Source organism: Sus scrofa, chromosome 1 (genome assembly GCF_054392235.1).
Source record: "Sus scrofa isolate SSC_HxYL_T2T_F1_AM1 chromosome 1, Sscrofa_HxYL_maternal_Yorkshire_Landrace_v2.0, whole genome shotgun sequence".
Lineage (NCBI taxonomy): Eukaryota > Metazoa > Chordata > Mammalia > Artiodactyla > Suidae > Sus > Sus scrofa.
Genome location: NC_139383.1, coordinates 140,726,484 through 140,739,336, shown reverse-complemented (window position 1 = coordinate 140,739,336; position 12,853 = coordinate 140,726,484). Strand labels below are relative to the sequence as shown.

The following is a 12,853-nucleotide window of genomic DNA, read 5'->3' as shown; positions in this document are numbered from 1 at the left end:
AGAAACGAATCAGACTAGGAACCATGAGGTTGCAGGGTCGATCCCTGGCCTCCTAATTCAGTGGGTTAAGGGTCCAGCGTTGCCTTGAGCTGTCATGTAGGTCTCAGATGTGGCTTGGATCTGGCACTGCTGTGGCTGTGACGTAGGCCAGCAGTGGCAGCTCTGATTCAACCCCTAGCCTGGGAACCTCCATATGCCAAGAGTGCGGCCCTAAAAAGCAAAAAAAAAAAAAAAAAAAAAAAAAAAAGAATAAATAAAAATTTTCTAAAAATTTAAACAAACATCCCTAAACACACACTCATCTACAATCACATTCACCCAGACCCACCTATATCCAAATGTAGGCTGTAAACATAACAGATGCCCCATCCAATGTGAGTAAATACCTATTGACCTTTATCAAATTAGCATCCATCTCTGAACTAGGTCACAGGTACTTTAACCCAGGCCTCCTGGCTCCCAACTCCATGCTCCTTCTACTATACATGGAGTATTTCCTGATAGGACTGTTCAAAAAATGAGACAAGTACATTTTCTTCCACTATAAATATTTTTTGCCTTTAGTTTTGAAACCACTTTAAAGACCTCTAAATAATAAAGCTCATCCTTATACCAAAGAAGAGAATGAGACAAAAAGAAATGATGAGGGAGGGCTGGCTGGCTGAAGAGCCATCCTTTGAAGTGAGCCAAACACTTAAGAAGCCCCTATATGTTCAGGCTCTGAGGACACAGTCCTTCCTAAATGTCATGGGGGAGGTAAAATGAGAGTAGGCAGTACTTGATGTACATGTGTGTATGTATGCCTGAAAGGTGGTACATCCTGGTGGAGATTACAGTGGAAGGTTATTGAGTGCTGTAATGGTACTATACTGGTACCAAAACTACCTTTCCTAGTGGAAGAAAACCATCTGAAAAAATGGGATCAACATACCATTTCAGAGACTATCAGTTTACCCCGTCACTTTAAAAATGATGACAGTGAAAGGTTAAGCTATTTTCCCAAGGCCACAAAAGAGATCAGAGACAGAGCTAGGGTTTAAACTCTGCCCAGTGCTGAAATCTTAAACAATTATGGTGTTGCTTCATGGAAAAACCCACCTAACCTCATTCTGTGATACTGGGAAAATATGGTTATGGGAGCCACACATCCCTGACTAGTGGTCATTAGTTGATTTTGAGATGCCTGTGGAAAACCTAAAGAAACTTTATCCCAAAGATCTATTGAAATCTTGAAACAGTGAATTCCACCACACTTCACATCCTTGTCACAGATCCAAAATTGTACCTTCTCTTACATGATCATCCCTATGTTGCTCAGGGCTTCCTCTCCCTGAACTTGTTCTCCTCTACTCTCTTTCTTCTCTATTTTTTTTTTTTTTCCATTTTAGGGCTGCACTTGCAGCATATGAAAGTTCCTGGACTGGGGGTCTAATTGGAGCTGCAGCTGCGAGCCTAGCTACAGTCTCAACAATGCCAGAACAGAGCCACATCTGTGACCTACACTGCAGCTTGCAGCAACAACAACAAAGCCTTAACCCAATGAGTGAGGCCAGGGATCAAACCCGCATCCTCATTGACACTTGTTGCATTCTTTTTTCTTTTTTTGTCTTTGTAAGGGCCGCACCCATGGCAAATGGAGGTTCCCAGACTAGGGGTCTAATCAGAGCTGTTGCTGCCGGCCTACGCCACAGCCACAACAATGTCAGATCTAAGCCACGTCTGCGACCTACACCACAGCTCACAACAATGCCAGATCCTTAACCCATTGAGCAAGGCCAGGGATCAAACCTGCGTCCTCATGGATGCTAGGTAGATTTGTTTCCACTGAGCCATGAAGGGAACTCCTGACACTACGTTCTTAACCTGCTAAGCCACAACAGGGACTCTTCCTTTTAAAAATTTTCTACTTTGCTCCCTTCCACCCACTTCTGGAACCATAGTAATCTACCCCCACCATTCTTTTGAAACCATTGTCTCCCAAGATCATAACTGCATTCCTCTTTGTCAATCCAATGGACATTGTCTAGTCTTTCTCTGCATGGTTTCATGCCTTCAATTGTTCCCTTCTGGAAGCTCTTTATCCTCCTGTTTCTGGGGCACTTCCCTACCACAGTGCTCATCCCACCATTGTGACCATGCCTTCACTGTCTCCTTCATGGGGCTCTTCTTTAGCTACTTTTTAAAATGTCCTCTCAGCTCCCTCTTATTAGGTAAACTCACGCACACTCTAATGGTTTAGTCATTTACTCTGATGACTTATACATTCATACTCTCAAGTTTTAGAGTCTTATATTTAACTAGACATTCCACAGGCATCTCAGATTCAACTGGTACCAAACTTAAAACCTTTTCTCCTACACACCCAACTTCATCCCACCTGCTTTTATCCCTGAACTCAATCTCTTTCTTTATTGATGGTACCACCACAGACAACCCAATCTAGAAAACTAATCAATACCCTGAACTCTGCCTTAACCCAACCTTCACCCCCATATCTGCTCAATCATCAAGTCCTGACAACCTATCTCCTTTATTTCTTGACTTTGTCACGAGCTCTTCACTCCTACTCTCCCCTCCTGGTCTAAGCCCTTATTATATCTTACCTAGATTTCTACAACATCCTCCTAGTTGGTCTTTCTGCTTCTAAGCTTGTCTCCATCAAGCCCTTCCTTCATACAGCCAATAGAATGATCTTACTAAAATATAAACCTGACCTTGTTCTGCCCTAAAACCATTTTGCAGCTCCCTGAGACTCAAAAAGACAAATTCCAAGCTTCCTAACAAGCCCCGTTCAGCCTTCTAGGATCTGGTTTCTGCCCACTCCTCCAGCTTCACCTTTCACCACTCTCTGCCTTATAATTAATGTTCCAGCCACTCTGAACTGCTTATGATTTCCATGGATCATAGTGTACTCTCACTAATTATCTCCAGCATTGTACTTAGCACAAAGACTTATTAAGTGTCTATATTTCTATCTTTCCCAGTAGACTCTCAGCTGATTCCTAAGAGGAAGAACTACAATTTTCTCAGCTTTATATCTCCAGACTCTAACAAAGCAGTTGGCATGTGGTTAGTACTCAATTAATGTTGAAAAATGAATCTATAGAATCTACCATTTAGGGAGTTCCCTTGTGGTAAAGTGGGCTAAGGTCCAGCATTTTCACTGCAGCAGCTCAGGTTTGATCCCTGGCCCAGGAAACTTCCATATGCCGCAGGTGAGACCAAAAAAATAAAATAGAATCTTCCATTCAAAGGGCATGACATAACTTACAATACAAAGAACCTAATAGTATAGAGTTTTCAGGCAATCAGTTAAGTGGTCCAGTGGTGATTTGGCAGTTTGGGAGAAACAGTTTCATTTCCATACACCTTACAAATTTGAAATGCAAAGTCAATTTGGATTTTTCACAGCAATCCTGTTGTGTTCATTTTGTTGTTACTATTACTATTTTAGTTATTATCACCATCCTATATTAAAACCTATTCACTATTAGATTTCAAACTTACTAACATTCAAAGGGACCTAGGTAATTTTTTTTCTTTTTTTCTTTTTTTTTTTTTTTTTGGTCTTTTGAGGGCCACACCCGCAGCTAGGGGTCTAATCAGAGCTGTAGCTGTCAGCCAGATCCGAGCTGTGTCTGCAACCTACATCATACCTCATGGCAATGCTGGGTCCTTAACCCACTGAGTTAGAAGGCCAGGGATTGAACCCGCAACTTTATGGTTCCTAGTCAGATTCATTTCGGCTGTGCTATGATGGAAACTCCTATACTTCAATTCTTTTTTTTTTTTTTTTTTTTTTTTTGTCTTTTTAGGGCCACACCCAGGCTAGGGGTTGAATTGGAGCTGTAGCCACTGGCCTACTCCATAGCCATAGCAACATGGGATCTAAGCCATCTGTGACCTACACCAAAGCTCATGGCAATGCTGGATCCTTAACCCACTGAGCGAGGCCAGGGATTGAACCTGCCTCCTCATGGATGCTAGTCAAATTTGTTTCCACTGAGCTACAACAGGAACTTCTATACCTCAATTTTTTTTTAAAGTACTTATTAAGTCATAAATGTATAATGAAAGTAGCAACAAAAACACTAGAATTCACAATAATATTTTAAATATAAACAGTGAACCTCATTCTAGTAAGGTGAACATACAATGAGGACGATTTCACACAAGCAAAGGAGGTCCAATCAATTGCCAAGGAATACCTAACAACTAGATATCAGACAATTACTCCATTTCTAAATGTGGTTTTGTCATGAACCCAGTCAAAGCTTCCACATTATTTCAAACTAAATTTCAAAACTTGCATTGCAAGCTTCCTGTTAAACTACCTGAGTTTTTCCAAAACAAGTACAAAATAATGCTATCTAGCACAAAATTGGCTCATTCTGTCACTAAGGGCAGTAAAGAGCCCAAAACTACAGAAGCATTACTCCAAGTTGCACTCCTGGTACAAAACAAAGATTACTCTCTTTTTAAGAAACTCATAAAGGTAGCCACCAAGTTAATGACAAATTAAATGCTCAGAGGAAAATTGGACTAGGCAAGTATTGGCAAAATTATTAATGACTCTGATGGGCATCACACATCAATGATATCCAACATGGAAGAATAATTTTAATCACATGCATACTAGTATGTATTTTGTTTCACAGGTGAAATCAATGATGCACAGAGGAAGCACAGCAATTAGCATATGAGTAGAACATATTTGAGGGCAAAGTACTTACAAACTCTTGGTTTTGTCTCTCATCAAAAATCCTATCTATAAAAGAGGTTTTTCATTTAATTAACATTAATTTTTATAAGCTATTACAAAAACTGAAAAAAGTGCATTGGGATCAGTACTGATGGAATAACCAGCTAAGTTTCTAGTGATGAAGGAGGGTGCTACACAAATAAAAGTTTTACCTTTATGCCAAAACATCCACAGCTTTATTCACTACAAAAGATGACACACAAAAATATGTCTCCTAATCTCACCCAGTGTTGTAGGAAATAGCCTAAAATGTGAATATAATTGAATCACAGCTACTGTGCATTTGTTTTCTCAACATGCTCTGCAAAGAAGCCAGCAGAGAGCCCTTGACTAACTGTTCCCCCCAGAAGTACTCTGGCTGTCAAGGGCACTCATGCCTCCCTTCCAACTGAGCAGTGAGACTAAATCATTCCTGTTCCACATAGATAACATCAGGAGGGAGCAGCTCCATGGATTCAAGTGGCAAATGTCAGCGGTGTAGTTAATTGATTTTCCTGATCCTCTCGTTCAGGAGCAAAACATGTTTATTTTGAATATTGAGACTAAAGCATAATTTTCTTTGAGAAGACTGAAAGTCAGGTTTGAGGAATATCCTTGTAGACATGTAGGATTAGCATCTGATGAAACACTAACTCCACTCTTCCCATGAAAATTCATACCATCATTTCTGGACCCTGGTTCAATTTGAATTATCCAACGTCCCAAACTGAAAGGGCTACCACACACTTGCCACCACTCCTGACAAATTACTATAACCAAGCAGGACCCTATGGGGCCTTCCCAGATTAGATACCCACCCATGTTCTCCATCTGCATTTCCTCTGTAAAAAAAAAAAAAACCAACTGAGTCAAAGAATACATTTAATCAGAGAAGTGAGAAAATGCAGAAAGGAAAACAGTCAAGCAAGACAGAATAGTTAACAGTTTAGCCATTCAACAAAGTCAAGGACTTTATAGTCTTCCTCAAGGACTATAGATAACATTCCGAGCCATGTCTTTTGAGCTGTTTTGCAGAAACTAAAACCCTCACCAGGTTAAAGAAGTTAACTGTAGGCTGCCCACAAGCACTAGACCTCAGACCAGTTGGAACCAGATGGTTGATGATGCTGACTCCCAATTACCTCACCACAACCAATCAGAAGAATGTCCTTGAGCTGATCATGCCCTGCTCCTTGAACAGTATAAGACCCCTCACTACCCTCCAGGGTGACACAGTTTTGAGGGTATCAGCCTGCTGTGGCCCCCTTTGCCTCACAAAGCAATAAAACTATTCTTTTCTACTTTACCCCAAACTCTGTTTCCACGTTTCTAAACAGCACTGATGAACAGAGGAAAAATTTCAGCAATCTTATGAAGAATTTTCTATTTTATCCAGTGATTTTCATATCACTGGATATGAAACCAAATATCTTGCTAAAGATTTTATTGCAAATAATATCTTTCACTGATAACAGGAAAACATTTATTACTAATTTTTCAAGCATTTTTTTCAGCTTAACAGGCATTTATTACCTGAGAAGTATGAATGCTTTTGTTTTTTCTTTTTGGGGCCACACTCGCTGCATATGGAGGTTCCCAGGCCAGGGGTCAAATCAGAACTGTAGCCGCTGGCCTACGCCACAGCCACAGCAACACCAACTCTGAGCCTTGTCTGTGATCTACACCACAGCTCACCGCAATGCCGGATCCTTAACCCACTGGGCGAGGCCAGGGATGGAACCCATATCTCATGGATACTAGTCAGATTCATTTCTGCTAAACCATGACAGGAACTCCACTTTTTGTTTTTGTTTTGCTTGGGGGTTTTTTCCTTTACTTTTTAAAACTATTTTTATTGGAGTATAATTGATGTACAATATATGTTACAAGTGTACAACATAGGGATTTTTTTTTTTTTTTTTTTTTGCTTATATACGTAACAGTTCAGGGCATATGGAAGTTCCCAGGCCAGGGATCGGATCAGACCTTCAGCTGCTTGCCTACACTACAGCCATAGCAACTCGGGATCCAAGCTGTGTCTGTAAACCTACACCACAGCTCACCAAAATGTCGGATCCTTAACCCACTGATCGAGGCCAGGGATCGAACCCTCATCCTCATGGATCCCAGTCAGGTCCATTAATTGCTGACAAAGTTCATGAAGGGAACTCCATGATTTACAATTTTAATTACATTTTAAAATAATGATTCAATTTATCATTATTATAAATATTGGCTATATTCCCTGTGTTGTACAATATATCTTCATAGTTTATGTTATACATAATAGTTCATACTTCTTAATCCTCTATCCATCTTGCCCCACCCTCTGCCCTTTCCCCCACTGGTAAACACTAATTTGTTTTCTGTATCTTGAGTCTGTTTGTTCTTTGGCATATTCACTAGTTTTATTTTTTATATTTCACATATAAGTGATATCATAGAATTTATATTTTTCTGACTTATTTCACTTAGCATAATACACTCCAAGTCCATCCATGTTGCGATATTTCATTTTTTTGTATATATGTACCACATCTTCTTTAACCATTCATCTGTTGATGGACACTTAGGTTGTCTGCATATCCTGGCAACTGTAAATAGTGCTGCTATGAACATTGGGGCACATACATCTTTTCAAATTAGTGCTTTTTTTTCAGATATATACACAGAAGTGGGATTGCTGGGTTATATGGTAGTTCTATTTTTCATTTTTTGAGAAACCACCATACTGTTTTCCACAGTGGCTGCACCAGTTTACATTCCCACTAACAATGTATGAGGATTCTCTTTTCTCCACATCCTCACCAACATTTGTCATCTGTGTTCTTTTTTATGATTGCATTCTGACAGGTGTGAGGTGTTATCTCGCTGTGGTTTTAATTTGCATTTCTCTGATGATTAATGATGTTGAGCATCTTCTCATATGCTTGATCACCTGAATGTCCTTTTTAGGAAAATGTCTATTCAGGTCTTCTGCCCATTTTTTATGAACTTTCCTCTTCATAAGCCTAAAGGTTTTGAAATATTCACCATGTAACTATTTTCCTTTCTTGTCACAAACAAATGGAATTAGTAATCTACAATTCTTATTTATTTTTCTTATGTAAATAACTATAATATTGTTATTAGATCTTATTATTAACAGAAGATATGCACACAATAAGAAAAGAGGACATGGAAGTTCCCATTGTAGTCCAGGAGAAACGAATCCAACTAGGAACCATGAGGTTGCGGGTTCAATCCCTGGCCTCGCTCAGTGGGTTAAGGACCTGGCGTTGCTGTGAGCTGTGGAGTAGGACACAGACATGGCTTGGATGCCACGTTGCTGACGCTCTGGTGTAAGCCAGCAGTTGTAGCTCTGATTCGACTCCTAGCCTGGGAACCTCCATATGCCGTGGGTGGGGCCCTAAAAAGCAAAAACAAAACAAGAAAAGAGGACATGTAATGGTTGCAGAGTTCCTATGATAAATCTTTGTTCACAAATATTGTTATTTGCTGTTTAATGGACCCATCAAAGAGAACCTATTCATTGGAACTGCCTCAGATAAGGTATCAGAATTGTGCTTGAGTGTCCTCCTGGACTACCATCTCAGCCCCAGAGGAAGAAATTAAACACTTCCTGCCCTTGGAAGCAGTTAATAAGTCTTGTGCACAGAGCTTACTCCAGGGTCGTACGCAAACCTCTCATGGCCCACCCCCTTAAGACAAAGGAATCACACTAAGTGTTGGCTCCTGACTACTCTGACTTTTCGATGTAATCTTCCTTTAGCAAAGCTGCAAACTGGATAATACCTGATTGCTGCTGGGCACCAGCTTAGGGAGAATAACATTTGTTAAGTTTCTGTATCTTGGTGTCCTGCAACTCCAAAAGAGTAAGCCTAGCAGAGATTGCAACCTCTGCACATCTAGAATTTCCAGCTCCATATAATAAGCTGAACTGTCCACTGGCTCAATTATTGTGTATAAGAACCACGTAACCAGCAGTTTCCCGAAGTTGTACTGGACTTTATGTAACATAAATCCAACCACAAGAGCTTAAACTAAGAAAGGATTTTTTTTTCTCATATAGCCAAAGTCCAGAAGAAGATGGGGTGGCCTGCTGAAAGAAGTCATCGAGGCAAGGGCCCAGCTTCTAACTTGGTATTCTGCCATTCTTAGCATGTGGCTTGTGTCCCCAGAGCTGTAAGATGGTTGTTCCCTCCCAAGGTATGGCAATCATATGCTAGACAGAAAGGGTAAAAGTCCTAGCCCAAGGGCAAAGGCATGTCCCAGATTAACCTGCCCCTTTCTACTGGGGGGGGGAAGGTATTCCCAGAGCTCCATCCAGTAAGTAGTAAGTAAACTTCCCCTTACTGGATGACATGGGCCCCGCCCTCCACCTGAAAGGGAGTCTTGGAAGGCATTTTTATCTGGGCACGTTGTTGCCTAAACAAAATAAGGGTCTTCTAAGAAAGAATAAATAATAAGAGGATAGATGCTGAGTAGAGAATGAGCAGTGGCTGTCACATGATCAAGAACACTTTAGGTTTTGCACCATTTTCACAAGGCAAAAGCTACTGGCTCAAATTTCAAACTGTCTACTAACTACAGAGGTTTTTTTCCTCCAAGAAATAACTCTAAGTTCCTGATCCTTTACTATCAAACTTACTCTTCATGACTGACTTATCTTACCCTGCTCCCCCAAAAAGGATTGACCACACTCTAGAAAACAATCACAAGGATTTACTGGCTCATCAGCATCCTCTGAAGGAACTGAGCAAACACTCTAGCTTTGCACTGTTTGCTAAATGTTTTTCCTGCTGATTCCAAGTAAGACTGTGTCTGTGCCATTTTTTAAAGCCAGGAGGGTCTCCAAAGCAAATCAGGTAAAGAAGGGTATGGAGGAGAATGGGAATGCAAAATAAAAATAAGGCTGCCCCTACCTCCTTGCTCCAAGGCAGCTGCTCCTGCCCATTAATTGAATCATCTGTTGTCTCCAAAGTAATTTAGAGACATCTAATTAATTGTGACATAAGTATCATAGGACTGGATAATTACAACACATCCACCCTCCCAGGCACTGAAGACAATCCCCTGGTCTACATTATCCGCCAAACACTATCCCTCCCTTCTAAAAAACTCAGTCATGTAGAACAAGACACAGAGAGGAAGACACAAGTACTCCAAATCTCAGACTGAGTAGATAATTCAAGGCAATTTCCCTGCTTTCACAGGGGAATGCTAAATAATGTGTCTTTAGAAATGGGAATATTGGATTTGTCTGCCAAGAACTGTGAGACTCAGCAAAGAACTTTACAGGAACGCTCCCACCTGCTGGAAAGCAGCCCAGTAAAGGCAAGAATACTCGCCTAAAAGGAGCAAGATCTGGGGGCTTGCTGCAGCCCAACATGTCCAGATAAATTACTTCATCTCCCCTGATCCTGATTTTCACATCTATAAAATGACAGTATTGGGCACTCCCTTGTTAAGGGTGGGCGGCGCGGCTGCTGAGTGGGTACCAGCACAGGGAAGTCTCCCTGCCTCCCTCTTTCCACTCGCTGCTAGTGCCAGAGCTTGCCAGCATGTCCGTGGTGCCGCCCAATCAGTCACAGACCAGCTGGGCCCAGAGGGGTCAACCAGTATGGCAACAAGTACATGCAGCAGACCAAGCGCCTCACCCTGGAGCGCACCATCAACCTGTACCCTCTTACCAACTATACTTTTGGTACAAAAGAGCCCCTCTATAAGGACAGCTCTGTTGCCACCAGATTTCAGCACATGAGGGAGGAATTTGATAAAATTGGCATGAGGAGGACTGTAGAAGGGGTTTTGATTGTCCATGAGCACCAGCTACCCCATGTGTTACTGCTACAGCTGGAAACAACTTTCTTCAAATTACCTGGTGGTGAGCTTAATACAAGAGAAGATGAAGTCTGAAGGACAAAAACACTTAATGACAGAGATACTGGGTTGTCAAGATGGAGTCCTGCAAGACTGGGTCATTGATGATTGCATTGGTAACTGGTGGAGACCAAATTGTGAACCTCCTCAGTATCCATATATTCCTGCACACATTACAAAACCTAAGGAACATCAGAAATTGTTTTGGGTTCAGCTTCAAGAGAAAGCCTTATTCGCAATCCCTAAAAATTACAAGCTAGTAGCTGCACCACTATTTGAACTGTATGACAATGCACCCAGATATGGACCCATAATTTCTAGACTCCCTCAGCTTTTGAGCAGGTTCAGTTTTATATACAACTGAATTCCTGCACAGCAGAAAAGTAAGAGAAGCTATCTCTGTGAGCACAGCTATACACAGTGTAGAATAAACATGCTAGCAAGGTGTTTTTGGTTTTATCTCTTTCCCAATCCCTAAATTGTCACCTACTTTCTGTTGTTTGAATAGTAAAGTTAATACGAAAAACCAGATTGTGGTGTAAGCAAATGTGATAATGGTTAATTTACTTTTGGTTCTTCTCATAACTTTCTTATATAACATTAAAGAAAATGGACTTCTTTCTAAAACAAAATTTTAAAATGACAACATTGGACAAAATCAAAGATGTCTGTGTTGTTTTCCCTCAGCAGTGGGCCAAATGAACAGAAACACAGAAATGTGGGGATGAATGATTTTTAAAATGTTAGTGAGTTGAGAGAAGCCACATTTGACATATGAATACTAGAATGACAAGGCAGAGGTCAAGGGCACAAAAAACAATTTACTCATACTCGGTCTCCGTTTTGTCAACCATCATGCCAATATCTGGGTTTCATAACATAATGTTAGCAGAATTAAACTACAGCTGCTGAAAACAAAATAACTACGTTCACCTTCAGCTGTAATGGCTACTGACCTGAGCCTGCTAGTAGCAGCATGTCACATAACGGTGATCCTTGGGAAGGGGATTTGTCCCTACTGGCCTACCGAATTGCGTGGGCATTCTAATTTAAACAAAGAAACAAACAAAACACCCCAAACGTTTCCCAAGCTTAACTGCAGGAAAAGTTAGGCTGCTTTCTTTCCAATGGGACACAGGTTGGACCCCAGGGAATCTCCAAGGCTATTCCTAACAGTCTATGAATCTAAACCAGTGGTTCTCAAACTTTAGTGCACCTATGAACCGCCTGAGAAACTTATTTAAATGCAAATTCCTCAGTCCCACTCCAGAGACTTTGGTTCAGAAGGCTTGGGATGCATCAGAGAAATGGGAATTTTAGAGAAGCAGCACAAGGTGACTGTGACATAGATAATTCAAAACCCATAGTTGAAGACACAATGGTCATTCCAAAGCAGTTGGGAGGGGTCCTTGTACTGGAAAGAGGCCTGGGTTTCCTTTCTCTTCTAAAAATCACACCATCAAGAATTAAACTTCTAAACCAACATGATGAATATGTAAATCCTTGCCTCCAAGGAAGATGGAGAGGACATGGGCATGAATGGAGCAATGCCTATTCTAGACACAGAGAGATAGATGGTTCACAATACATCCTGGCTGGAATGATGTTGCTGAATAAGACGGTCCAGCATTAGAAACTACGTGCAAACGAATTATTCATTCAATAGGTAAAAACAGTGTGGGCAGAGGTCCTGGAGAGCCCTGAAACACAAGCAGGACTTAACACAGCATCAAACAGTTAATTTCAAAAAGTTTGTCTCCTTTCTTCTCTTGCTTATCTAATACTTCTGAGTTGCCTGAGGATCTACCTTCCTAGAGGAAAATCTCATTCCCTCAAATCTCAGCACCTGGCTCAGTGATTCTCAGTAGGAAAGACCTGAGGCTCCTCACCCAGAATCCTAACTCCTCTTCCACAGGAGCACTTATGTCATCCCCCTCTCTGAGCTCTGCCATTAGTAGCTTCCCCAATGCTTTCTTACCCTCATGGAGGATGTAGAACTTTGCAATGCTTTGACAAGATTTCAGTTGCCAGAATCTTATCCACTAAGCAAGCTTCCAGCTTATTAACTTTTTTTGGCCATGCCTGTGGCATGCAGAAGTTCCTCGGCCAGGGATCGAACCTGCGCCACAGCAGTGACCCAAGCAGCAGTGACAATGCCAGATCCTTAAGCCACTAAGCCACCAGGGAACTCCTCTAGCTCATTAACTTTTAATTAGAGAGGTAATGGCT

At 41.2% G+C, this 12,853-nt stretch overlaps 1 protein-coding gene and 1 pseudogene across 17 annotated transcripts in view; one reads left to right on the top strand and one right to left on the bottom strand.

Annotated features, from left to right (window-relative positions):
• Nucleotides 1-12,853, bottom strand: part of GPR176 (G protein-coupled receptor 176) — a 139,355-nt gene that overhangs the window by 64,298 nt on the left and 62,204 nt on the right. The gene's annotated exons all lie outside the window — the stretch shown is intronic.
• Nucleotides 10,306-11,070, top strand: LOC100155221 (cleavage and polyadenylation specificity factor subunit 5 pseudogene; annotated as a pseudogene).